The 27,860-nt window shown below is 35.3% G+C and overlaps 1 protein-coding gene and 1 pseudogene across 35 annotated transcripts in view; both read left to right on the top strand.

Moving 5' to 3' along the window:
• Positions 1 to 27,860, top strand: part of GNGT1 (G protein subunit gamma transducin 1) — a 340,161-nt gene that overhangs the window by 243,469 nt on the left and 68,832 nt on the right. The gene's annotated exons all lie outside the window — the stretch shown is intronic.
• Positions 226 to 25,952, top strand: LOC140609369 (putative elongation factor 1-alpha-like 3; annotated as a pseudogene).

Here is a 27,860-nt window from a genome sequence, read left to right as displayed (position 1 = left end):
ATGTTTGCTTGATGCATTTGAAACTAGAACAAACTGGGGGAAAGGAAGTAGTAGGAGATGAGGTCAGAGAAGCAACAATAATTTACAGAGGCATGATAAGGGCTCCAGCTCAAAAATCCTCCCCTCATCTCCTATATCCTACCATATATACCACATAGCCTCTGTCTATTTGGGTCCACTGACCTTGACAAATAGATGTTTTTCAAAAGAACTCTGGTCCAGCTACCTTCTATGGCATTCACTTAGTTCATGAGAAAACTCAGCATATTTGCCCTGTTGAACTCAGGTAATACAGGCTGCACCCATCATGGCTTTTGCACCTTTTCTTTTGTCACCACCAGCTGCAGCCAGCTTCTCACATGTACGGTGTTTAAGGCAAAAGTCAGGCACCATTACCATTCCTCATAGTCTCCATAGACTTAGGTCAAAATCTCCCAAGAACCATCTCACCACACTTCATTCTGCTCTCCTGACAACACAAAGGCCCATGAAACTCCGTTAACTCAGCAAGTAGCCAAACAGTTGTAAGACTGGTCTTTATGAGTGTCTCTCTTGCACAAAGAGGGCACTAGAGCTTTTCGTAATGGGTTTGCCACCAGAACACAGGTGTCGTGAAAACCACTGCTAAACCTAAACCAAAATGGGAAAGGAAAAGACTCACATCCACATCGTCATCATTGGACACGTAGATTCGGGCAAATCTACCACTACTGGCCGTCTGATCTACAAATGTGGTGGGATCAACAAAAGAACTATCGAAAAATTTGAGAAGGAGGCTGCTGAGATGGGAAAAGGCTCCTTTAAGTACACCTGGGTCTTGGATAAACTGAAAGCTGAACATGAACATGGAATCACCATTGATATCTCCCTGTGGAAATTCGAGACCAGCAAGTATTATGTTGACCATCACTGATGCCCCAGGACATAGAGACTTTATAAAAAACATGATTACAGGCACATCTCAGGCTGACTCTGCTGTCCTGATTGTTGCTGCTGGTGTTGGTGAATTTGAAGCAGGTATCTCCAAGAATGGGCAGACCCGTGAGCATGCCCTTTTGGTTTACACACTGGGTGTAAAACAACTAATTGTTGGTGTTAACAAAATGGATTCCACTGAGCCACCCTACAGCCAGAAGAGATACGAGTAAATCGTTAAGTGATACGAGTAAATCGTTTCTACATTAAGAAAATTTGCTACAACCCCCACATAGTAGCATTGGTGCCAATTTCTGGTTGGAATGGTGACAACATGCTGGAGCCAAGTGCTAACATACCTTGGCTCAAGGGATGGGAAGTCACCCGTAAAGATGGGAATGCCAGTGGAACCACACTGCTTGGAGCTCTGGATTGCAGTCTGCCACCAACTTGTCCAACAGATAAGACCTTGTGTCAGCCTCTCCAGGACTTCTATGAAATTGGTGGTATTGGTACTGTCCCAGTGGGTCGAGTGGATACTGGTGTTCTTAAGCCTGGCATGGGGGCCACCTTTGCTCCGGTCAATGTTACAACTGAAGTAAAGTCTGTTGAAATGCATCATGAGGCTTTGAGTGAGGCTCTTCCTGGGAACAATGTACCAAGTCTGCCCAGAAAGCTCAGGAGTCTAAATGAATATTATTCCAATACCTGCCACCCCAGTCTTAATCAGTGGTGGAAAAATGGTCTCAGAACTGTTTGTCAATTGGCCATTTAAATTTAATAATAAAAGACTGGTTAATGATAACAGTGCATCGTAAAACCTTCAGAAGGAAAGGAGAATGTTTTGTGGACCATTTGGGGTTTTGTTTTGTGTGTGTGTGTGTGTGTGTGTGTGTGTGGCAGTTTTAAGTTATTAGTTTTTAGAATCAGTACTTTTTAATGGAAACAACTTGACCAAAAATCTGTCACAGAATTTTGAGACCCATTAAAACAAAAGTTTAATGGAAAAAAAAAAATGAGGGGCACTAGAAACACAAACAGCTTTGACAATTCTGTTCCAAGAAACCCTAGTTCAACAAAGCCTTTGATCACTCATTGCCTTACTCTTGTGATCTCTAGATGGGTGATGAGCTAAGGGTTACAGAGCTGATCTGAGAACAACTCTTCCAAAGAACTGCATAGATGGCCTAACATAGATGGCCTTTATTTGAATATGGAGATATGTGTTCTGCACTAGTTATGGATATAAAATCTCACCTGAGACTAGGTGGAATTTTATATAACATCCTATTACCATTAATAAAGGCAGCAATTTATATAAGTGGCCAAAATATAGATCATTCAATAAATGATATAAGGACATCTGGCTGGTTATTTCTCTCTTTCTCTCCCCACCTGCCCTTCCTCCTTGTGCCGCCCACAGCAGCACCCCCCCTCAACATATAGTTCAAAGATATCCAAAGATTCACATGTTAAAAAAATGAAACAAAAATACTAGAAAACAGGTACCTGTTAAAACATGGAGGAACCCCAGAAACAGTGTGCTCAGTGAAAGAAACTGACTACAAAATACCAAATACTACATAACTCCATTTATATGAAAAATCCAGACAAGGAAAATTTTGGGAGACAGAATGTTGAGTAGTGGTTGACAAAACTATAGGAGTAATGTCTGCAAAGAGGCACTACAGAGTTTCCTTTATGGGGCAATAGAAATGTTCCAAAATCAGTTTGTAGGGACAGTTATATAGTTCTGTACAGTTATTAAAAGTCATTGAATTATACACATAAGACAAATAGATTTTTGGCATGTAAATTACAATAAAGCAGCTTTTACATGCAATAAAGCAGCATGTAAATTACAATAAAGCAGCTCAAGAAAAAACTTGAAATATGCCTTCCTAAGTATGACACAAGCACCAGAAGTTATTTTTAATAGTTATACATTTAACTACACAATAATCTAAATTTTTTTCTTTCACAAAAATTATGAAGTGTCAAAAGATAAGTGACAAACTGGAAATGAGATTTTACAGCATTGTGTCAATTAGGATTCAGGGCAAGAAACTGAAACTGAGGAGTATTAAGAAGAAAGAAATTTGGTAAAGTGAAGTATGTATTTACAATGCCATTAGAAGGTGGAAGAATGAGCTAGAGGCTGGCATCTCTAGCAATCACCCAAAACACTGTTACATTGTTCCACCAGAGGTAGTTTTACCTCTGAAACTGCCACTTTGAACTACCAAGAGCATACAACTGTAGCTGGAACTCAGGAATCAGGGAGATAAAGTCAGGAAGCTGCAACAACTATCTGTTAAAGAAACAGCTGGCATATTGATGCTGGAATATGAAGTTTACCTGTTAATCCTAACACGAGCACCTCTCACCATCACAAAATTGGTAAATAGCCCTGGGAACATGGGATCCTAGTGCCTCTGCCTCCAAAATAGCCTCTTTTCATTGAGAAGATGAGGTAATAGCCAATACTGTGGACAAAACTCACATTTCCAAAATTTTACTTAACAGCAAAATAAAACAGTCAGGAAGATGAACACAGATTCACTGTTGCTGCTTTCATGCAAATCTCATCAAACACACCTAACAGCAGTACCAATTTACCACAGAAGCATAGCTATAAGGTAGCTTGGAAACATAGTTATTAGTTTTCTAATAGCTGTAGGAAAGAAGGCGAGCTGAAAAGAAGGGGAATAAAAGTAAGTAAAAGTCCACATTATTAACCAAAAACACATATAACAACCAATGGCTTATTCTTTAGTGTATAAAGAGATCTTATAAATCAATAAGCGGAAGGTGAGTATAAATAGAAAGTTACCAAGAAAACAGTTACAGATATTTTATAAGCATGTAAAACTACAGTTAATATCACTCATAATAAATAAATGCAAATTGAAAATATAGTACTCTTTACCTCTCAGATTTTAAAATATCAACATAATTGAATTGAGGAGAGTTTATAGGAAAAGAACAGCATCTCTGGAGGGCAATTTGGCAATACCTATTAGAATTCAAAGTGCACTTATACCATGGTTATCAATTCTAGGAATTTATACTGGATACATATAAGTGTATTTGCAGGAAAGTATGTACAAGGTTATTTACTGAAGTACTATTTGTAATACCAATTCTGAAAACAAACCTAACATCCATAAAATAAAGTACAATAAGTCCTAACATGGGATGCCTGCAAAATATATTGTTAAATAAAACAAGCAAGAAACAAAGGTATGTGTACTTAGTCAACATTCATACAACGTACAAAAGACAGATAGTTTTATATATGCTTATATATGAATAAAATATTTTTTAATAACAATGATTGCCTTCTCTCTAAAGCACTACAGGCCTGTATATCAGGGTTGGGACAGAACTTATTAATTGTATCTTATCATATTTGAATTTTTCCATGTGCATTTATTATCTCGGTAAAAATACAGAACATTTAAAATACAAGACACAGGTAACCATAAAATTAGTGCAGAAAAGAAAAGCTATAGCAAATTATAAATTTCTCATTGTAGGTTTTCTTAGTGAAGTCCTGTCAGCCAAGCTAGTATAGTATAAGACTTGGCAGTTACTTATGCCTCCTGGTACTGATGAGCAGTCTATAGAGGTATTGTCTGTTCAGTAAAGCGGTAAGATAAAAGATTGTATTCTTGGGGCCATTTGGGATCACATAACAATTTTTTAAAACTACAAACATAATTTATAGGCTCATTTACTGAAAATTCTAGAGGTAGAGCTAGATTCACCTGAGTTTGATCAGAGTTTTGGTTTTCTTTTTCTATTATTTTCTTGGGTCTTCTTCTGTTGCCTTGTGTATTATTTTTATTCTCAGTCTCTTATTCCTTAAATTAGCTAACAGTCTGAAGCTTCAGGTAATACAATCCAGAAGACAAAAAAATTTGCCTTCCTCGGCTTGCAGGGACAAGACCTGGACTTTAAGATAAGTGGGCTAATAGAAGTCCTACATCCCTTCTTGAGCCAATTAGCAGAAACATGACATTCTACTGATTAACTTAAGCCAATCAATGTTCACCCATAGATTTCCAAAATGGTGTCAACCTAACCAAAAGCATTTATGTTTTACAATCCAAATCCACAATGGGATTTTGGTAGGGGGTGAGAGTGAGGAGGTTGAGGGAAGAGTAGGCAAGGAACCACAGTATTCACTAATGTGATATTTATTTTTAGAATTGCTTCCAATGAAACACTTTTTTAAATGTAGGATTTTAATACAAGTGGTGTGCTTGTTTTCCATTCTTGGAAGTTTATGTAGTCAACTTCTTTATTTCCAACATAGACCAGAACACCAAGTCAAAGATTGAGAGTTAGAGGGGAGAGGGTTTTCTCACTTGGACAATGGTAATAGTAAATAATACCTACTTCATAAAGCTGCTCTAGGAATAAACCAATACATATAAAATATTAGTCTAGTTCCTACCATATTACAACTACTGAAAAATAGCTATCAATATCTTTTTAAACCTGATTCTTCATCCACAAACATGGCAGATATGTTAGACTTGTCTGACATATGTACAAAGATTTTAAAGCATCCCTGACAAAGATGCTTCAACAAGCAACCACAAACACACTTGAAGCAAATGAAAGAAATAAAAAAATCAGCAAAAAAACCCTGTGATGTAAAAGAGACCCAAATAAAAATTTTAGAACTAAAAAAAATTATTGAAGTAAAAAATTTAATGGATGGGCTTAATAACAGAATGAATGGGGAAAAGGGAAAGAATTAGCTAACTGGAAGACAAAACAATACAAACAAATCAATCTTAACAACAGAGAGACATGACATTCCTAAGTGGCTCAGTGGTTGAATGTCTGCCTTTGGCTCAGGTGGTGATCCCAGGGTCCTGGGATCAAGTCTTGCATCAGGTTCCCTGCAGGGAGCTGGTTTCTCCTTCTGCCTATGTCTCTGCCTATCTGTGTCTCTCATGAATAAATAAATAAAATCTTTAAAAAAAAACCAGATAAACAATAAATTGAAAAATAAAAGTGAACAGAGCCTTGGGGACTTTTGGGATTATAAGAAAAACTGTAACATATCATCAGAATGTAGGAAAGAAAGAAGAAAGAGGTCAAGATTTAAAGGTACGAGGTGAAATAATGGCTGAAAACTTCCCAAATTCAGCAAGAGATATAAATCTACAGATTTGAGAATATTGGCAATGGGATAAACTCAAAGAGGTCTATGCCAGAATACATTAATTACAATTATACGTCTGAAAACTAAGGACAAAGGAAAAATGTTGAAACCAGCAAGAAAACAAACATTTCCTATAGGAGAAAAACAATTTGATTGGGGGTAAATTTCTCATCAGAAAATGGAAGCTAGGGATCCCTGGGTGGCACAGCGGTTTGGCGCCTGCCTTTGGCCCAGGGCGCGATCCTGGAGACCCGGGATCGAATCCCACGTCGGGCTCCCGGTGCATGGGGCCTGCTTCTCCCTCTGCCTGTGTCTCTGCCTCTCTCTCTCTCTCTCTCTGTGAGACTATCATAAATAAATTTAAAAAAAAATTAAAAAAAAAAATGGAAGCTAGAAAAAAGTGGCACAGCATTTCTCAAATGCTAAAAGAAAAGAACTATCAATTTAGAATCCTATATTCAGTGAAAATATCCTTCACAAGGGAAGGGGGAAATCAGGACATCTTAGATGAAGTTAAAGTAAGAGAATTTGTTAGAAGTAAATCTGCCCTAAATTAATGGCTGAAGGAAGTGATCTAAACAGAAATAGAATAATAAATGAAAGAAGCTTATAGAATCTGAAAGGAAGAAACAAATGATCAGCAATGTAAGTAAATGAAGTAGGCATTTCCTCTCCTCTTGAATTTCTTAAAGTATGTTGGACATGATCCACAATTATAACATTGTATGATATGGTTCTAAATGTATGTAAAAGAAAAATTTAAGATCATTATATTATAAATGAGTTAAGGTAAAGGTACAAAAGGTAAGATTTCTATACTTCAATTAAATTTATAAAATGATGACACCAGTATAAAGTGATAAATGATATATACATAATGTAATATCCAGAACAACCACTAGAATACCATACAAGAGATAAATTAGAAAACACTATAATCAAAAGGGAATTCTAAGAAAAATGTTGAAGTAACTTTTAGAAAATCATTAAAAGACAGAAATAAATAGAACAAACAGAAGACAAAAATTTAAATGGCAGACTTAAACCCTAGTTTGTAAATAACTACATGACATTTTAAAGTCTGTATATACCAGTTAAAAGATAGATTATCAGAGGGGATTGTATACATTGCTAGTTGGAATGCAAATGTCATTCTGCCAAAATAGTTTGACAGTTTTTTTAAAAGCTAGTATGTAATTTTTCAGAAACCCAGAAAATTTACTCCTGTACATTTATCCCAGGAGGATAAAGACCCATGCTCATACACACACAAATCTGTACATAAATGCTTATAGCAGCTTTATTTATAATGGCCCAGATTTGGAGACCATACCAGAAACTATCTAGATGTCCTTCAATGGGTGAATTGTTAAACAAACTGTGGTATATCCATAACAATGGAATACTACTCAGCAATAAAAAGGGGAAAAGCTAATGATGCATTCAAAAACCTGGATGAATCTTGAGAAAAATACGCTGAATTTTTTAAAAAGCCAGTTCCAAAACATATATATGGCATAATTTTATATATATATATATATATATATATATATATATAAAGGTACAAATATATTGAGGTACAAATGTGATTTTATCTTTTCTTAAATGGCAAACCAGTTAGACCAACAATTATAGGCAATCTCAGTTTTCATAGTTCAAATATGCTTAGATTTCAATTTCAATGTTATTTCAAATAACATTGTTCCTCAATAATATAGTTGAAATTTCAGTTATCACATTATATTAGCTGTGAGTAATTACATACAGTGCAAACTTCGCTGCTAATTCTTCAGTTTGCAAATGATTACATAAACAATAGATACACATCGTGATCGGTGACAAATCATGTTCCTTCTTTCAAAGGCGTTGGTAATCAGGTCACTGTACATCTATTATTCTGATTATCCACAGACAGTGAAGTGTGTAGTTGTGTTGCCTTCTTATCTCTAAGTAATAAATCGATATGGCACTTCACAAAAATAGACAAGGGAAAGAGGACTGCTCAACAAAGGTAAAGATGTGGTAAAGAATAAAAATGATAATGCTGCAAGTAAATTTGAATCAAACATAAATGGAATTATAGAAAAAACTGACTGGGAATGGTGACACTTCGACTGAGAGACTATATAGGAAGCCCAACATTCCTGATGACACAAATGAGGAACATGGTTGTGATGAAAAAATGAAGATGTCTCCGCAGAAGTCATGCTAGCAAATGAAAAAAAAATCACATTAGAATTTCAGGGATATCTCATAACATAGAAAGTGCAAGCTGATCTAAGCTTAGAAAGGAACAGGCAATTTTCCAAGGCCTACAAAAGACAGAATTCTGTTTCATAAGTTATAGGACAATAAGAAGAAGCTAAACACTGTTAAATCTACTCTTGATAAATTTTTACAAGAAAATAAGATACTTTCATTCTCAATGTTTCTAATGTTTTAGAGTATACTAATAAATATGACTTTTATTGTTTTTAAATTTTCTTATACATTTATAATCCACATTGAAGGAAGTTCTGGTGCTTTGACAAAAATTTTGAAAGACCATAGAACAATTATAAATTTACTATTAACTAATAAGATTGCTTTACATGATGTCAGCTTGCATAATCATTTTTTTTAGTTCCTGTAACACCACAAAAAGTGATAACTACCTGTAATAAAAAGGTTCCATCTTTTCCCCAGGGATTTGGGAAGCCCACTTATATCATACACTTCATTTCTGCATGTACTTGGCTCTATTATTGGAATTCCTATTCCATCCTATTTGATCTGACTCTTCATATATCAACACACACATATTAAATTATAGAAGCAAGTTCACTGGCTTTATTATTTCTTTCCCAAGTTTTTCTGGCTATCTTTTATAAATAATCTTGCTTCATTATATAGAAACATTTTTAAAAAGAATACAGAAACATTTTTACTTCTTCCTTTCATTCTACATGTCTTTTAATTCCTCTTCTGGCCTTATAATGGCTAGGACTTTCAATTCAATGTTGCACCATATTGATGAGAATATGCATCCTTGACTTGTTTTCTATATTAAGGGGAAGACATTCCAACTAATAAAAGGATAGCAAATATCTCAAAGGCAAGTGTAAGAAATAAACCTCCAGAAAATACTATGGTCACTGGTAATAAGAGATTGGAGGAGAAATACATTTGTTTTCAAAACAAAAGCAATTTCTGTTAAGATCAGAGATTTGCATTTTTTCATAATTCCTACTGAGTTAATGGACCCTAAAAACCAAGGTCTTGGATAAGAATAAAAGTTTAGTTTGTCTTCAGCAACCACCCAAGTCATTCTGAGATTCCAGCTGCACAAAACCTCACCCAAGCAGGTTGCTGTTCATCCACTGAGATGAAAGGATGTAGAAAAACATATCTCTTCTGCATCACATGCTTAGCAAATATATTTTTCAGTACTTTCTATATTTACCTGATTTCAAGGTTGCATTATACTTCAGTCTGGTGAAGTTCATCAATTCTTTATAATTTTCAGATAAGTTTTAGAAATGCTGATTTTTAGAATTGAGGTTTTACCTTTTTTATTTTTATGTATGAGTATGGCATTGATTCAACATAAAATTAATTTGCTTTACTTGAGAAAATAGTGTAAGTCTATAAAGTCCTCATAACAATTCCAGTTCTAGGGATTTTGCTCTGAATATTGTACAGCCCAGTTTATCAAATGTGAAAAGAAGATCTAAGAACTGAGATGTATGGTTATCTTTATGGCCTGGATACTAAAACTTTTGCCAATTAGAATGAAGATTGATTGGAGTGTGGCTACTAGATATTTGGAGAAGTCCAAAGAAATATGCAAAGAAACTCTATTTTGACCTGCTAATAAAACATGCAAGCCAGGGGAATGACTCCTCCCCAGATTGTCATTTCAGGAACCACTTTGCAAATGCAAAAGAGTTTGCCGGACAGCTGTTCCTGAAAGCTAAGTTTTTATTTTACTGTTTTCTATTTTTGTTTCGTGGAAATGCCTCGTAGACAATCAAATATTTGTGCTGGAATTTTTTCCTGTTCTGCCCCTGCCAGACACAAAAGCCAAGAAAACATTCTCTTTGTTTGCTCCACAGAAGCCATATATAGCTGACCAAACGGCAGCACTGAACTATATGAAAAAACAAAAGCAAAAAGCACGATTCGTTTATGAGCTAAAGAAAAGAAAGAAGGAGAGAAAGAAAATGAGAAAGAAAAAAATAAATCTGTTTCATGAAGTTCATTATTATTTAACTTGAAGACAGTATTAGACAGTTTTATTTATTTATTTATTTATTTATTTATTTATTTATTTATTTATTTATTCTTTTTAAAGTTTTTATTATATTCTAGTTAGTTAACATACAGTGTTATATTAGTTGTAGGTATACAGTATATTGATTCAAAATTCCATGCAATCACTCTGTACTCCCCACAAATGCAACCCTTAATCCCCATCACCTATTTCACTCATCTCCCCAGCTCCCTCCACTCTGGTAATCACCAGTTCTCTATAATTAAGAGTCTGTTTCTTGATTTGTCTCTCTCTCTTTTTTAACTTCTGCTCATTTATTTTGTTTATTTTTTTTCAAGTTTTTAAATTCTAGTTGGTTAATGTACAGTGTTAGTATTAGTTTCACGAATAGAGTTTAGTGATTCATCATTTATATATAACACCCAGTGCTCATCACAAGTGCCCTCCTTAATACCCATCACCCGTTTAACCCATCCTCCCCATTCCCTCTAGCAACCCTTAATTTGTTCTCTATAGCTAAGAGTTTCCTGGTTTGCCTCTCTTTTCCCCCTTATGTTCATGTGTTTTGTTTCTTAAATTCTACCTGTGAGTGAGATCACATGATATTTGTCTTTCTCTGATTGACTCATTTTGCTTAGCATTATACTTTCTAGCTCCATCCATGTCATTGCAAATGGCAAGATTGCATTCTTTTTTTATGCCTAAATACTATTAATACTATTCCTTTGTGTGTGTATACACATCACACACACACACACATATATATGTATATGTATATGTATATGTATATGTATATGTATACACACACACATTATACATCTTTATGTATTCATCTAGTGATGGACACTGGGCTGATTTCATAATGCTGCTATAAACATAGGGATGAGTGTATCTCTTTGAAATAGTATTTTTGTATTCTTCGAGTAAATATCTAGTGGTGCAAATAGTCATAAGGTAGATCTACTTTACCTTTTTGAGGAACCTCCATATTATATTCCAGAATGGCTGCACCACTTTGCATTCCCACCAACAGTGCATGAGGGTTCCTTTTTCTCCATACTCTTGCTGACATCTGTTGTTTCTTGTGTTTTTTATTTTAGTCATTCTGACAAGTGTAAGGGATATATTGTTATAGGTTTGATTTATATTTCCCTGATAAGTGATGATGAACATCTTTTCATGTGTCTGTTAGCCAACTTGTGTGTCTTCTTTGGATAAATGTCTGTTATGTCTTCTACCTGTTTTTAAATTGGATTGTTTGTTTTTTGGGTGTTGAGTTTTATGAGTTCCTTATATATTTTGGATACCGATTCTTTATTGGATATCTCATTTGCAAATATCTTCTTCCATTACTTAGGTTGCCTTTTAATTTTGTTGATTGTTTCCTTCACTATGCAGAAGTTTTTTTATTTTGTCATAGTATCAATAGTTTATTTTTGCTTTTGTTTCACTTGCCTCACGACCTATCTAGATAGAAGTTGCTCAGCCAATAGCAGAGAAGTTATTGCCTTTGTTCTCTTCTAGAATTTTTATGATTTTGAGTCTCACATTTAGGTCTTTAATCCATTTGAATTAATTTTTGTGTATGATGTAAGAAAATGGTCCAGTTTCATTTTTTTACATGTTGCTTTCCACTTCTCTCAAGAGAAATGAATCCAAATATGTCATTAAAGATTATCAGCAAATCATGAAAGAGAGAAAGAGAAGAAAGGATCAGAGAAAATCTTCAGAAACAACCACAAAACATAATAAAATGACAATAAATAGATAGCTATCAATAATTATTTTGAATGTAAATGGACTAAATGTTCCAATCAAAATATATAGGGTATCAGAATGGATAAAAAAACCACAAGGCCTATCTATATGTTTCCTACAAAGTGACTCATTGTAGACCTAAAGATACCTGCAGATTGCAAGTGAGGGGATGGAGAAAAATCATGCAAATGGATGTCAAAAGAAAGCTGGAACAGCAATACTTATATCAAAGTAGACTTATTACAAAGACTAACAGACAAAGAAGGACACTATATAATAGTAAAAGGGACAGTCCAACAAGAAGATATAACAATTGTAAATATTTCTGCACCCAAAATAGGACCACCCAAATACATAAAACTGTTAATAACAAACATAAAGGAACTAATCAATAATAATACAGTAATAATAGGGGACTTAATTTTTTAAATATTTTATTTATGTACATGAGAGAGGGTATGAACAGGGGGAGGGTGGCAGGAGAGGCAGAGGGATAAGCAGACTCTCCACTGAGTGAAGAGCCTGATGTGGGGCTCAATCCCAGGACCCAGAGATCATGACCTGAGCCAAAGTCAGATGCCTAACTTGCTGATCCACCCAGGCACCCCAATAGGGACTTTAACACCTCACTTACATCAATGGACACATCATCTAACCAGAAAATCAAGAAGGAAACAATAGCTTTGAATAACACACTGGAACAGATGGATTTAACAGATATTTTCAAAGCATTCCATCCTAAAACAGAATACACATTCCTTTCAAGTGCACATGGAACATTCTTCAGAATAGATCACACGTTAGGCCACAAAACAGGTCTCTACAAATTCAAGATAGAAGTGATACCATGCATCTTCTCTGACCAGAACACTATGAAAGTAGAAGTCAACTGCAAGAAAATATCTAGAAAGACTACAAGTACATAAAGGTTAAATAACATGCTACTGAACAGTGAACATGTCAACCAGGAAATGAAAGAACAAATTGAAAATACATAGAAACAAATATTCAAAATTTTAAAATCTTATTAGGTGGCCACCTTTGCAAAACATATTTTTCCTCATTATGCTCTTCTTTTTGCAAATTTTTAAAATTTTTAAGAATTTTATTTAGTTCAAGTATGGTTAACATATATTGTGTCCTTCTATAATAAATTCCTACTTTGTATTGTGATGGTAGAAAGTAAAACTATATGTTAGGAAAACATACACACACACAACAGCAACAGCAAAGAAACAGTCTCATATATGCAATGCTCAAAACTGTTAGATAAATATTCCAATCTGTGGCTCTAAGTATATGGATGCTATTATCACCTGGTTGGGAGAATTCATATTTTTCTAAATTATATTATTTCAAGAAGAATATAATTTTGTATTTACATCATTCTACACAATTTGATAGGAAGAAAAATAGATTGCGTTGGGATTTTTAAAAATCTGTATGCCAGCTTTGGAGACATTCTTTTGAAAGTATTCCATTAAATAAAATAGAAACCGCTGAGATCTGGGAATGGCTTATGTGGGCAAGGGGAAAGGAGGCTCCTGGGAGTTGCTGCTCATCAAGACTAGGTCCTAGTTTGAAAGTTTCTAAAAGAAATCTATTGAAAAGACATCTCCACCCACAAGCTCAGAATTTAAAAAAAATTTTTTTAAGGATTTATTTATTTGAGATAGAGTGAGAGTGTGCGCATGAATGGGGGGGGGGAGCAGAGGGAAAGAATCTTCAAGGAGACTTCCTGCTGAGTGAGGAATCCCATGTGACTTAATCTCACAACACATGAGATCATGACTCATGAGATCATGATCTGAGCCAAAACCAAGAGTCAGACACTTAACCCACTGAATCACCCAGGTGCCCCACATGCTCAGAATTTTAAACAGAGGGATAGTGTGAGGAATGTGAAAAGAGGTCATCTAGATAAAATAGAAAATAGGGACCTCTTTTAGGAAAAAGTACCACATGTCATGGAAAGTTCAACAAAAGATAGAACATAAAAGAAATCTCTTCCTTTCTCTACACACATGTAGGATTATGTCAAAGGAGTTATATGCAGGATTTCATTTGAGGAAAAGGAGTTTTAGCAATTATGATTTGTAAACCATCAGATTAGATAGCATTCATGGTGTCTTTCAACTATAAAATATGTAAGAACAGAATGTTTATCATATTATTATTTGTTGTAGTGAAAAATATTGTGTCCTGGGCAAAACTTTGTGATTATCAGAATAATGGGAACATATCCATGCTGATCTCCTAGGCATTTCAAAGAGTTAGATATACATTTCCTCTTCAGCAGCTCTTATCAGCTCTTATCAAGTTTCTCTGCCTGGGAAGTGTCTGGCTTTGTCAATGGCCCAGCTGTTTGCCAATGGGAAATTACCCTCTTACCCTCTGGGATGAGCTGATCCTTTATTCATATCATCAAGGCTATATCACTGTATAAATCTTGTAGGAACATTGTTTCAGTGGCAAAGAATTGGCAGGAAGATGAAAAATTAGACAACAAATAGAGTAATAATATTACAATTTTTAAAGCCCACAGAAAAGTAAAAAGACTAAGAAAATACTGTAATGTTTTTCCTCAAGACTAAAGAGAATCTAATGTCCTGACATTCTTAACTTAACTCAGGTATAGAAACAAGTAGTTAATAGTTGTCAATATGAAGGGAGAAACCCAGTGACAGTGTTATCTATTTTAATGGACACCTTCCATTTCCTTTTTCACCCATGCAAGTTTCTTGTCTTTTGTAGGAGGAGAGTTGGTCATCCACAGACTGATATGTTATGAAATTCCACCTGTCAGAATTTATGTGGAAACAGGATCTGCCAATCTCGCTTGTGGTTTTATGTTCACGTAGAATCTTCTGCAGAAACCCACTCTTCACGCTGTTAATGACAAAATCTAACACGTGTTATTTTCCCCTGTCAAACTTTTCATTCCCCTTATGACCGTTCAACAGATACCTCTAAACTCAAGTTTGAAGATTTAAAGTTTATGCTCTATTTTTTCCATCCTCCTGTATCCCTCCCCTACAGATATTCAGATTCCGTTATCAAATGGGTATTCTGACCCTAGATTTCGATTCTATTGATCCACCTTTTCCTAGACATGTTAAAGTTTCTGAGCTTTCTATCTCTGTGTTCAAAATCTCCTGTTGTCCTTTTCTTTTACAGCCCTGAATATGATGTCCTAAGTGTCATTCTTCTAATAGTAGTTAAGTCTTTATAAAGTTTTAATGTCTTCATCTTCCCAGGCTGTGAGCAACTTTTGTCCTAGAATATTGAATCTAATTATGCGAGTAACAGGCTCAGAACATTCAGACAGGAAAATATTTTTGAAATATACATCTCTCAGCCTGGGTGGCTCAGTTGGTTAATTGTCTGCCTTCGGCTCAGGTCATGATCTCAAGGTGCTGGGACTGAGCCTTGAGTCAGGAGCCAGGCTCCCTGCTGAACAGGGAGTCTGCTTCACCCTCTCCCTCTGCCCCTCCCCACTGCTGTACGCAAACTGTCTCTCTCAAACAAATAAATAAAATCTTCGACAAATAAATAAATAAAATATACAATTCTCAAAAAGTCACTTATTCATCAAATGCTGTGATGGATCTTACTAAGATTATATTTTAGTTTTACCTCACCTATTGGAATCTATCATGGTGAATTCATCTTTCTTCTAACTTATCTCTAATCATTTGTAGAGTGTCTCAAATTAAAGGAGTTATATGGCAAATACCTGACTTATGTAATGACTCTAAAATATTAATTTGGGTGACTTCCTTCCCCAGATGGACTTTTGTCCAAAATTATCCAATTTGGTTGTTCTTGTAACTTAATTTTTCATACAAAGTATAAGAGTTTTCTTTACTTTAATATTTTAAAAAATCTAGTTTATGTAGTTTTGTTATATTTTCTCTGGAACTTAGGTGACTATATATTTGGTAAGATATCATAATATAAGTAATATCAGAAAAAGTGAGAAGCCAATTGAAGGATTTCAGGTTGCCAAAGACAAGATATATTACCTATGTTTATATACAGGCAGATGGGCTTGGCCTAATCTCCCCAAATCCACTCTAGAAAGAGGTGTTATTGCATTACTTAGTCTTTCTCAATTCTGATCAAAGACTCGCTAGTGACAACTGTTGGCATAAAAATCATCGAAAGCAAAAAATTCATTCTGTAAATGTGACTTCATCAGGGATTTACATATATAACAAAATCAAAACTTATTTCTTATTGTTTACTCACCCATTAGTTTACTTCATCCAAGTATTTCAAAGTGATTAAACAGTTTAAAACTTGCTAGAAGTCAAATCTCCTTAAGAAATTTATTTTGAAATATAAGTATGTTGTGTTTGCCAGAAAACTAATTTATAGTATTTACAAGTTAATTCATCTTAAATGTGTTGTGTATGCTATCACTTCAAAGGTAAATTGAGAATAAATAAAACCAGATACCTAACTACTTCAACTATTCATCTTTGGGCAATTTCTTCTCTAGTCTCTGACTGAAACATAATTAATTTGCATATTTCCTCTCAGCCTGTTGATTAAGGGACCTAATACTCTCACAAAGTAATTTACTTAACATGAGCAATTATGTACATTTCAGGCATCCCCATTCACAATACATGTTCTGGGACTTCTGAAAAGATGACTTCATTTCATGTTAATTAGACTGAAATTAAAAATCCCACCAGAAACATAAGGTCATGTTCCCAAGATTCACCTCATTTCCTTTCTCTGAGTAAATATATGAGAAGATTTACCATGTTTCTACATGCAGCAATGAAACTTTTAAGCAAACTAATTTTTAGTATCTTGGATTTTCTCTGGAAAAATATTAGACTGCTTTGGTGGACTCAGTAAAGTTTTAATCATTCTTGGGAGGCCTAATATGGCTATCATTTCCCTTGTGTGTGTTTGTGTACGTGTGTGTCTGTGTGTCTGCACGTCTATGTGTACACCTGTGACTTATTGCTTCATCCAAAATTACTACAGATCATTATGTTGCTTTGTAGGAGGTTAGATGAGAAGCAGCTCTGCCAGCCTCCTGTAGAGGATAGTGATATATTTGGAGGTTTTTCTAATGGATTCCCTTCTGATATTATGTAACAATTTATGTCTCTTATCTTTGGTTCTACTGTGTAATTTACACTGTAATTATGATTTGCAGGTTATTTAGTTGGACTATTTTGGTTTGTGTACAATGAACTTTTACTATGGTTTTGTTTTGGAGGGGATTTTTTGGTAATTTTTTTTAGGGTTTGTAGGTGTTGATCTAAGTTGACTCCTATCCTCATCAAAATTCCTTAGGATAACATGATGTGCTCCTTACTGCATTTTGCATTCCTTTTATTTAATTTGGAGTCAGTGGCCCTTAAGAATAAACAAACACAGCGCTTTTAGGTTTTCTCTATTTCTTTGTATTACCCTTCTCCTTGAGTTCATCTCAAATTTTGCATTTGACTTGGTCTTTAAAATATTTTGCATTTTGGGGTTAGGAAGACTGTGAGGGCTAGATGAGGACCCACTTATATCCTGTCACAGAATTCCAGATGACCTGGACATTGGTACATGAAAGGTACATAGCAGGAAGATTTCTAGATCTCCATATATGTCTTTAACCTCTGAATTAACTCACCATAGCCATCTATAATGAACTCAGTTTAGGATTTTAATTAACATGCCAAAGCCAATTCTAGTTACTGGATTAAGCACAGAGTCTTTTGGGGATATGATATAAATACATAATTCTTTGGATATATCTTAGGGTCATGTGTAACTTACCAGATTTATCCTTATGGACATTATAGAAATCCCGAAGTAAGATTTTGTAATGAGTTGCCTGTGCTCTGAGTATATTCGAAGAAAAATTATTCACTCCTTTGGGATATTTCTGTAGACTTCCTTGCACTTTACCATAAGATAACCACAATAGTTACTACAATTTTGTTGCTTCTTTTCTGTGGCTGCCATACTTTGCTTTTCCAATACCACCAGAAATAGCAATTGGACTTTTATTTCTTGCCTTTATGGCTTGATTTTAAGGCAGATGCAGGGAAGGAAATACAGGAAAAATTTCTTCCTGCCCAATAAGTCTTTCATTCCCTCCCCCCCTTAAAACTGCTGCTACTATCTCCTACATATGGTGTATTAATCAACTCTAGGAAATTATATTTTCATCTTACACTGAAGTTATGAAGCAAAAAACTGGACCTCTTTTAAGGAAAAGGAACCAATTATATGAATAAGGATGTGCTTGAAAATAAGCAGTAATCATGACAAGTTTTTTGTTTGCATGTTGCAATCTAATCCTTCTTGCTTTCAATAAACTTGAGAGTTTATTGGCATCCACATAATTTACTCTGGAGATAATGATATAACAAGCAAACTATTTTATTTTCTCTAGCTTAGCCAAGAGAACATATTCAACAAAAAGATTTTATGTAACTTTGGAGTCTGAGGATAAGATTTCTTTTTTTTTTTTTTTGTCCCAATGATGCTCAAATTCCAAGGTGTCAAGAGAGAAGACTCCATTACTTCAAATTAGTTATTTCCCCAAAGTTAAATAAGTGGTGAGGGTTGATCTAAGAATATAGAAGATAGTGTATTCCAAAGATTAATCATTTTTGTCAGCTTTACTATTTTTAAATGAAGATATCAATATGTTTGTTAGAAATGACTGGCACAATATTAAAAGACCAGTTAATTTTATTAAATCTTATTATAATAATTCTTAATTTCACCAGAGACTTCCAATGGACTCATTAAGAAATGATCTCAAATGTACTATTAAACATGATTATTCATCATGAAATCTCTAACCATTAGCTGTAAATGTACTTTTCCTTCCTAAAATGTTGAAAGCTTGATTGTATTAACAAGTGAAAAATATACACCATATTTTATTTCTGAAAAGTAGTCTCTTTGGTATTTTTTTTAAGAGAGAGATGACAAGAAGGAGAGGGAGACAGAATCTTAAGCAGACTCCACACCCAGTGCAGAGCCTGACACAGGGCTTGATCTCACAACCCTGAGATCATGACCTGAGCCAAAATCAAGGGTTAGACACTTAACCAACTGAACCAGTCAGGTTCAGTTAGATTAGATTAGATTTGCAGCCAAATGAATTCAAATAGTTGAAAATGCTTAAACAGCATACAAACAAAGCAGAAGTAAAGATCATATATTACAAAAGACAAATGATGAGTTTTTCAGTGGAACCTTTTTAAAGACTATTAGAAAATATGAATTTTAAAATTGTTAGGAATAAAGGAAAGGCTTTCTTTTCTAAGTTTATGTGTATTTATACACTGTAGAAGCAGATATGATGACATGATTTTAAGGTCAAACTTAACATTTACTTACATGTATCTGGTACTAGAACTTACTAATATCTTACTGCTACTGTGGCTGTGTAAACTGGCTTCAGTGATTAAAACCATTTGACTCAATAGAGTTAAGCACTATTCACTTTTTCATTTGCTTATGTACCCATATGCTCCCTCATTCATTTGACATACACTTACTGAAAATGCACCATATATCGTGCACTGTATTAGGCACTGGAGATAAAAAAATAAATAAGACACAGACCTTGCCTTTAAGTAGTTCATAGAGTCACAGAAAAAAGTGATATGTTGATAGTATAATAAAATAAATAATGGAAGCATGTCTGTAAATCAGTGATTTTACAGGATAGGGATTGATTTGCTCTATACAGAAAAACCAGTGAATACTTCTGGAGGAAGCAACAACCTGAGTTGGATTTTTTTTTTAAGATCTTATTTATTGCGGGATCCCTAGGTGGCTCAGTGGTTTAGCACCTGCCTTTGGCCCAGGGCATAATCCTGGAGACCCGGAATTGGGTCCCACGTCGGGCTCCCTGCATGGAGTCTGCTTCTCCCTCTGCCTGTGTCTCTGCCTCTCTTTCTCTCTCTCTCTCTCTCTCTGTGTGTGTGTGTCTCATGAATAAATAAATAAAATCTGTAAAAAAAAAAAAAAAAAGAACTTATTTATTGTCTCATGAGAGACACAGAGAGAGGCAGAAACATAGAGAGAGAAGCAGGCTCCATGCAGGGAGGCTGATACAGGACTCAGTCCCAGGACTCTGGGATCATGACCTGAGCCAAAGGCAGATGCTCAACCACTGTGCCACCCAGGTCCCCCCTGAGTTGGATTTTTGAAGCATCATTAACAGGCATTGAGGCCCAACTGGGTCTTGAAAGACATATAAGAGTCTGACAGACAAAAAAGCAAGATGACCTATTATGAAAAATTCCATAGAGTCAGGGAAATGAATTGATCTATTCAGGGAGAGAGGGAAAAAATGAGGAAACTGGTAAGAATAGAACCTGGGAAGCACCACTCTTTCACGAAAGAGGACAGTTAAACAGATGGAGAAAGAGAAGTCAGAGAGATAGCAGGAAACTGGAATAGAGCTGTGTTTCCAAATTCAAGGGAGTAGAACATTTCATGAAGAAGTAGACAGCCTATCAATGCTCAGAAAATGGCAAGCAAGATAAAAGCATAAAAATTGCGTATGGCAGTTAGATAAATGGTGCCTTACCAAGAGCAGTTTCACGAGAGTGAAGAAGGTAAAATTACTCTATTTCTTGTTCTGGAGGAAAACTGAAGATAAAGGTGAAACTTTCACCATTAAAAGGCTCACATTCTACTTAGAGACATAAATTACAAATGTATTTGTCATATGAGTTAGCCCTATGCTGCTGTGGAGTGAGCATGATGTGGTGGTAATTATGGAAAGGGTAAGTTTTTTGTTTTTTAAGATTTTATTTATTTATTTATTTATTTATTTATTTATTTATTTATTTATGTTTTATTTATTCATGACAGAGAGAGAGAGAGAAGCAGAGACACAGGCAGAGGGAGTAGCAGGCTCCATGCAGGGAACCCCATGTGGGACTAAATCCCAGGACTCCAGGATCACAACCTGGTCCAAAGGCAGATACTCAACCCCTGAGCCATTTGGCGTCCCAGGAAGGGTATGTTTTGATGGAGGCTAGAAGAGGAATAAGGAAAGAAATCAAGCATGGGGTTTTCTGCAGATAAGGGACCATGAGGCCAGGGGACGTGGGTGGTATCTGAAACTCCACAGGGACTCCATGAGCATTGTGTGAAGGAATAAAGATAGAAACTTTATAATTCCACTTAACAGGTGGAGTACAAGTGCAAGCTTTATAAATGAAGGTACTTGAGAATTACCTATTTAGAGAGTGATATCCTATCACCTCTAAACAGAATCATTTCCTACCAAGGCAGATCCATGAAAGCTGAAACAGCTAACATGAAAGGAAGGAGAAAATATGGGGAAACAACAATGTTGAGAATATTTAGATGCATTTATTCCATGAGATTTACTTCTACCTTAACACCTTAAAATTTTTAAATTTACATTCAATAAGTTGTCACCAATATAATATTATTTGTAACTATGTCATAGAGTCAATTTTCTTTTCTAAGTATCAACAGGAATTAATGACCTTGTTAGTGATATGTTTTTACTTAAACTTCTAAAAACAATTCTGAGAAGATAGATGTTATCAAGGAAACTTGATACTCTTGTATTTTAACTCTTTTGCTTACCGCATCCCTATGGAGGCCCCTGCATTTTTTGACTTACCCAACAGAAATAAGTGTGTATTTACAGGTAATTTTCCACGATTTGAAAGTATGAAGAAAAATTATATATTTAGCTATTACAAGGCAATGCAAGCTACTGTATATCAAATGTGATCTTTGAATTAAAAATATTTTTGTGTGACTATCATAAATAAAAAAAAATTAAAAATATTTTTTAAAACACAAGTTCATGGGAAGAAAAATAATGGGGGGGGGGGAGGTGCTTCCTTGATGGGAAGTTTAGGAAAACAGCATTAGGTCCTGTTTAAAATTCATGCTGACAAAAACAAATCAATAGCTAGACAGATTCAAAAGTTCAAACCAACAGGAGAGATGATTTAAGCCATATCTATCTAGATTTAGGACATTTGGCAATTTAGCATCTGTGTTCCCAATAAAGGTCAATAAAATTCCTTTTCCAAACTGAAAAGCAAGATAAAGAAAGAAAATCTTAACTAAACTGTGGTCTCAGGCTCATGTTTCTGAAGAATAGGAAATATGATGATTAAAATTTATTAAAATCAAATGAAATATATATGATGGGGGGAACTGCACTGGCTCAAGACTCAATCAGTCTCTTTTCCTGAATGAGCCATACATGGAAATGAAATAATGTGAGAGTATATACATTAAGAAAAAGTAGGCTGAAATACTTTGAAAAAGCCAGAGATTTAATTGTCTGAAGTATACATTTCTCAAATTGTTCATCATACTTCCTTGTTCTCCTTCTACTAGCAAGTGGGACAGGGGGATACAAATATAACGATACATTAATATGTTGCAACCATCATCAGTGTAGGTAACTAATAACTATCTGTCCTTGAGCAAAAATGAGTCTAGTTATATATCAAAGATAAGATTTGTTGATCCAAGAGTGAGTCACTCTATCATTTGTATTCCACCCCATAACCAAGAGTTGGAAATTGTTAGAAGGAAACAACTTTGTATAAGCTGAATTGGCTTGTTCTTTTGTTCTTCCTTTAACATATTCTGCAAGGTAGGTCAGTCATCACTGGAATGGCACAAGAAGCTGCAAAATCAAGTTGAAATGCAAATGAAAACAAATTCAGTATTTCATAAATATATGTAAACTGCTCTATTTCCACTTTGTAGTAATATTAGCCATTGTTTCCAGCTTTCCCCCTTATTATTGGATCTTTCATCTCTTTCAATCCTGGCTTCAAATCTTCCATCCACTTCATATAAAAAGATGACATAATTTAAAACTGTTTATCTTGCCTCCTCTTATGATACATTTCTTGGAGACACTGCACTGGCCCCTTGCTTGTGGACAATGGGCACCTCCATCTTTGAGGACTCAGATGTGAAATTGCTAGCACAAAGAAGATTGTTGACTAGATGAATTACAATCCTGTGAGTACCAACCCAGAATTAGGATGGGTTTCATTAATAAGAAGCAAATATCAGACTGGCTGTGACTCTTCCTTATCCAGTTTCAGGAACTCACAGGCATCATTCTCAGTGAACTTTGGTCATTTGGTAACTGGTTTAGCAAAAGCTGCTCAATCTCAAAAGCCTAAAATATCAATACAGCTTCAGAAACCTTTGGGAACATATCAGGAAGTCTAGCATGTATGTAATTGGAGTCACAGAGAGGAAAGGAAAATGAAGGCATAAAATATTTTTGAAGAAATAATGGCCTCAATTTTGCCAAATTGGGTGAAAAAAACCCCACAGATTTAAAGTAAGAAGTCTCCATAAGTCTTAATGATAACTGCAAAGAAAACTACAGCTAGGCACATTTTAGTCAAACTTCTGAAGAGCAAAGATTAAGAGAAAATCTTAAAAGCAGTCAGAGAAAAATGCACATTATATACTAGAAAACAATAATACAAAAGATGGCTGACTTCTCATTGAACAATGTAGCTCAGAAGGCAGGTAATCATATCTTTAAATTGCCAAAAGAAAAAGAAATCTGTAAGCACAAATTTTTCTCTTCTAAAATGGAAATGAAAAAAGATATTTTCAGAGAGCCAAAAGCTGAGGGAATTCATCACCAAAACATTCATATTATTTAAGTAAAAAGCAGTTCTCTAGGAGGCAGGGATCTGTCATCAGATGGAGAAACCAGCTTAACAGAAATGATTGAAGAGAAATTCAGAAATTATAAATATGTGGGTTAATATAAAATTGATTTTTTTCTTCTCCAATTTAAAAAACATAGGGATCCCTGGGTGGCGCAGCGGTTTGGCACCTGCCTTTGGCCTGGGGCGCGATCCTGGAGACCCGGGATCGAGTCCCACGTTGGGCTCCCTGCGTGGAGCCTGCTTCTCCCTCTGCCTGTGTCTCTGCCTCTGTGTGTGTGTGTGTGTGTGAGTATCATAAATAAATAAAATCTTTAAAAAAAACAAATTATTGTGCAGTTCAAAATATAAATGGATGCTACAACAGTAGCATAGAGAATATGGGTTGCATACATGAAAAATATTTGTACAAGATCCTTATATTTTATATGAAGTAGAACAAAATTAATCCTGGGTAAGCTTCAATAACTAAGGGTACACAAATGTACCCCTTAAAGCAACCACTAGAAAAATAATCTAAGCATAACAGCTTAGAAGAATAAAGTGAAATGCTAATGTATTTAGTTAACTCCAAAATAAGGCAAGAAAGAAGGAAAAGAAAGAAAATAAAGATAGGAGACAGAAGAAAGCAAAAGGTAGCTTCAAGCCAATCATATCAATAATTGAATTAAGGTGGAGATTTGTAGATCAGATAAAATAGCAAAACTTTATTATATAGATTCTATAAAAGATGCCTTTAAAACAAAAAGACATAGATAGATGGAAAGAAAAGAATGGGAAAAGATAACTAAAGCAATCAGTATACATAAGAAAGCTGGAGTGGTTATATTGATATCAGAAAAAAATTCAAGGTAGGAGATACTTTTTACAATGAGAAAGGATTAATTGATCAAAAAAGCAGAGCAATTGGAAATTTATATGCATCTAACAAGAGAGTCTTAAAATGCATGAAGCAAAAATAGACAAAATTAAAGAGAGAAATAGGCAAACCCATAACGGTAAATCTTGAGGGACCTGTCCCACTGTGAAAGACTGGGAAATTTGTCTCCCCAGTCTTCCTTCAATGCATGTGGTCTCCAGTCATGCTGGCACTATAGCCCTTCTACTTGTGATAGATCTGCAATGGAAAGGGATCCATAGATCACCTGTGTCCAGGTTATTCTGTAAAGGCTCATGCCTTCCTCATTTCTGGTCCATTCTCTCTTCCTGCTACCCATCAGTGAGGCTTAGCATGCTTTACACGTAAGTCCCTGTGGATTGTGCACCTGTCAGAGAAAGCTCTGGATCAAGAGGTAAGCATCACCCCAATGATCAGTCTGAACTGAGAAAAGCATGTCCTCTTTCTCTAACTTGAGGTTCACAAGGGGTCCCTCTTGATAGATATACTTCTCACACTCGCAGAAAGAGTTTTCTATTCTTCTTTTCACTGCTCCCAGTTTTCTATTTTGCATTAGTCTTTTTTGGGTTATAACATATTATTCTACATAAATACCTAAAACTCTCTGTCACCACTGGATAACTTTTTTCACCACCCTCCCACCACACTGCTGATGTATCTAACCAAAAGTGGGACCTGCATCTGTTCTTTGCCTCTGAAGAAGCAGGAGGAAGCCTCAGAGAGTGAGGGAGGATACTTTTCATTTTCCCTTGCATAAGAAGTATTTGATGATGCCTATACTGTCTATGGTGGACTCCCACCCAAGTAGTGGAACAAAGATTAAAAGCATTTCCTTCCCCTTACATGAAGACACAAATTGATTCCCTTCACCAGGAACTGGCTGAGAGAAATTAATTCATGTTTATTTACACCCACATGTTATCAGCTTTGGTTGTTTCTAAGTAATATCCTTAGCAAGAGGACATCTACCCATACAAGTGCTCAATTGACCATCCTAGGACACTGGTGAGTCTTATCCCCAGGGCTTCTTTAAACAGAACTGCTCACTCTGCCTTAAAATGCTCCTTGCTGTACCCTCTTTTGTCCTCTTCCCCAGGCGATGGTACATCAGCCACTCACCTTCAGCCGTACCCATCCCAGGTCACTATTTTGCAACTGAGTAAAGCTCACTGCTCCAGGGACCCTAGGCCTTGTAAGCAGAGCAAACTGATGCAAGGAGATTATGGCACCACACCTCGATTAAATAGTGCATAACTCATTCTCTACAAGACATGATTTCTGCACTAGGGAGTATAAGTCTCAGCATTGAGCAATCCAAATCTTTCTCTTTAATTATGCTTCACAGCTCAAAAAAAAAGAAAAAGTTACCTTTTTCCTTCTCTTCTTAACATAAGAAGAAATGTGAAATTATTCTGAAGGAACAAAGTTGATTTTTAACCCCCATAACAAATGTAGGTTTTCAATTTCTATAGAAAATCAAAAATCTATTTGTAATCACCTACCATTCATAGACTAGGTAAAGCTTTAATAAGAAAAAGCAAAAAGTAACCACTATTGCATGCTAATTTGTACTTCTTAACTTCCTCCTTTACACCTTCATTCTAAAAGTAATAGACTTAAAGCCCCATAGAACTTAGACTGATCTTCTGTTCTTTGATTCTATGCGGTTGAAAGGCATATTGCTATTCCATGAAGTTAACATTTCCTGCTCTTGACTTCTCTAAGGAAGACAAAATGTTTGCAGTGTTTGATTTATAAGTTTCATGGGGAACAACGGCTGTCTGTACAAGCCTCTGTGATCCAGGTAGTGATTAATCTCCATGTAAGAATGGAAACATGGCAGGTAGAGGAAGCCACACTAGTTATTTCTTGCTCAAAATAGTTAACTATGGCTATTAAGCAAGAAGCAACACAGTCTGACACAAATTAACTTCTATCTATTAACTTCTTCTATTAAGTTTTTATCACAAAGGAAGGAAAAATTGACCATTTATATCATCAGATAATTGCCCCCCCCCACTCCCAATGTGGTTAAAGTCCTTTTAACAAACCAATGATTCCAAGCTGAAGTAGAGAGGACTATAATACAAGCATATGATGAAGCTTTGAAAAGTGATTGTTCCCTGGAAATTCATTTATTCATTCATTCAAAGAATAGTTATTGATTGCCAATAATTTACAAGGCACTATGATAAGCATTTAAATCTACAGGGGAAAAAGGGAAACAATAAAAAAGCTTTCACTGAATACATCTGAAATTACTAAAACCCTCAGAAAAGATGGCTGGGCTTGGAAAATAAAATCTGGGCACTCCTGGCCTGCCCTTAATAGATTACTTAAGGTCATTTCCTTCATTTCTTTCATCATGAAATAGTTAAATGATTTATTTAAGAAAGACCTTCTAGGAATGCATTTTAAAAATTGTTTACAAATTGGTAATCTGTTTAGTGAAGTGACTTGCAGAATATCAAGTATGGACAAAAATACTGAGCACCTGGTCCTCCTATTCTGCTAATGTGCATGCAATTTGTTACTAGCTCTTAGAGAACAAATTGCAATTCTCTTGCAAAATTGAACATAAATACACTTTACAACCCGGCTGTAGCAGAACTGAATAACAGAACCACTACAAATTTATGCTCCCTTTCTATAATATAACATTGTTATGAAGTTGTGCCAGCCTGGAACAGGAACTAGAAGTTCCTACTAGATTCCTGGTATCTAGTGTAGTCTGTATGCTTGGTTCTGGCCAACAGAATATGAACAGAATCTGTGAGTCCATTCCCAAACCAATGTGAGCATCTCCAAACCAAAGTGGTAATCTGTTGTTTTCCCCATGATCCTTTCTGTAGGAAAGGACAGCCTACACTGTAGGGCCAAATGTAGAGCATGGCATCAGTACCACTTGCAATCTGCCTAAGAGAATCAACCAACAATATTCACATGTAACTTGGAGTGAATGAGAAGTAATGTTTATAGTGATCAGTCACTGAGATTTTGGAGTAGTTTATATCAGCACCTGATCTACCCTAATGGATATCAAGCACTTCTATTCTTAGATTTGCTTATGGGAACCTCTTAATATGTCCATGAAGAGATATGTTAAGAAAGTTCATAGTAATATCATTTGTAATGGCCAAAATCTAAAAATGATCCAAGTGC

Source organism: Canis lupus, chromosome 18 (assembly GCF_048164855.1).
Source record: "Canis lupus baileyi chromosome 18, mCanLup2.hap1, whole genome shotgun sequence".
Taxonomy (NCBI): domain Eukaryota; kingdom Metazoa; phylum Chordata; class Mammalia; order Carnivora; family Canidae; genus Canis; species Canis lupus.
The sequence above is the reverse complement of the archived record's forward strand: the minus strand, read 5'-3'. Positions and strand labels throughout refer to the sequence as shown.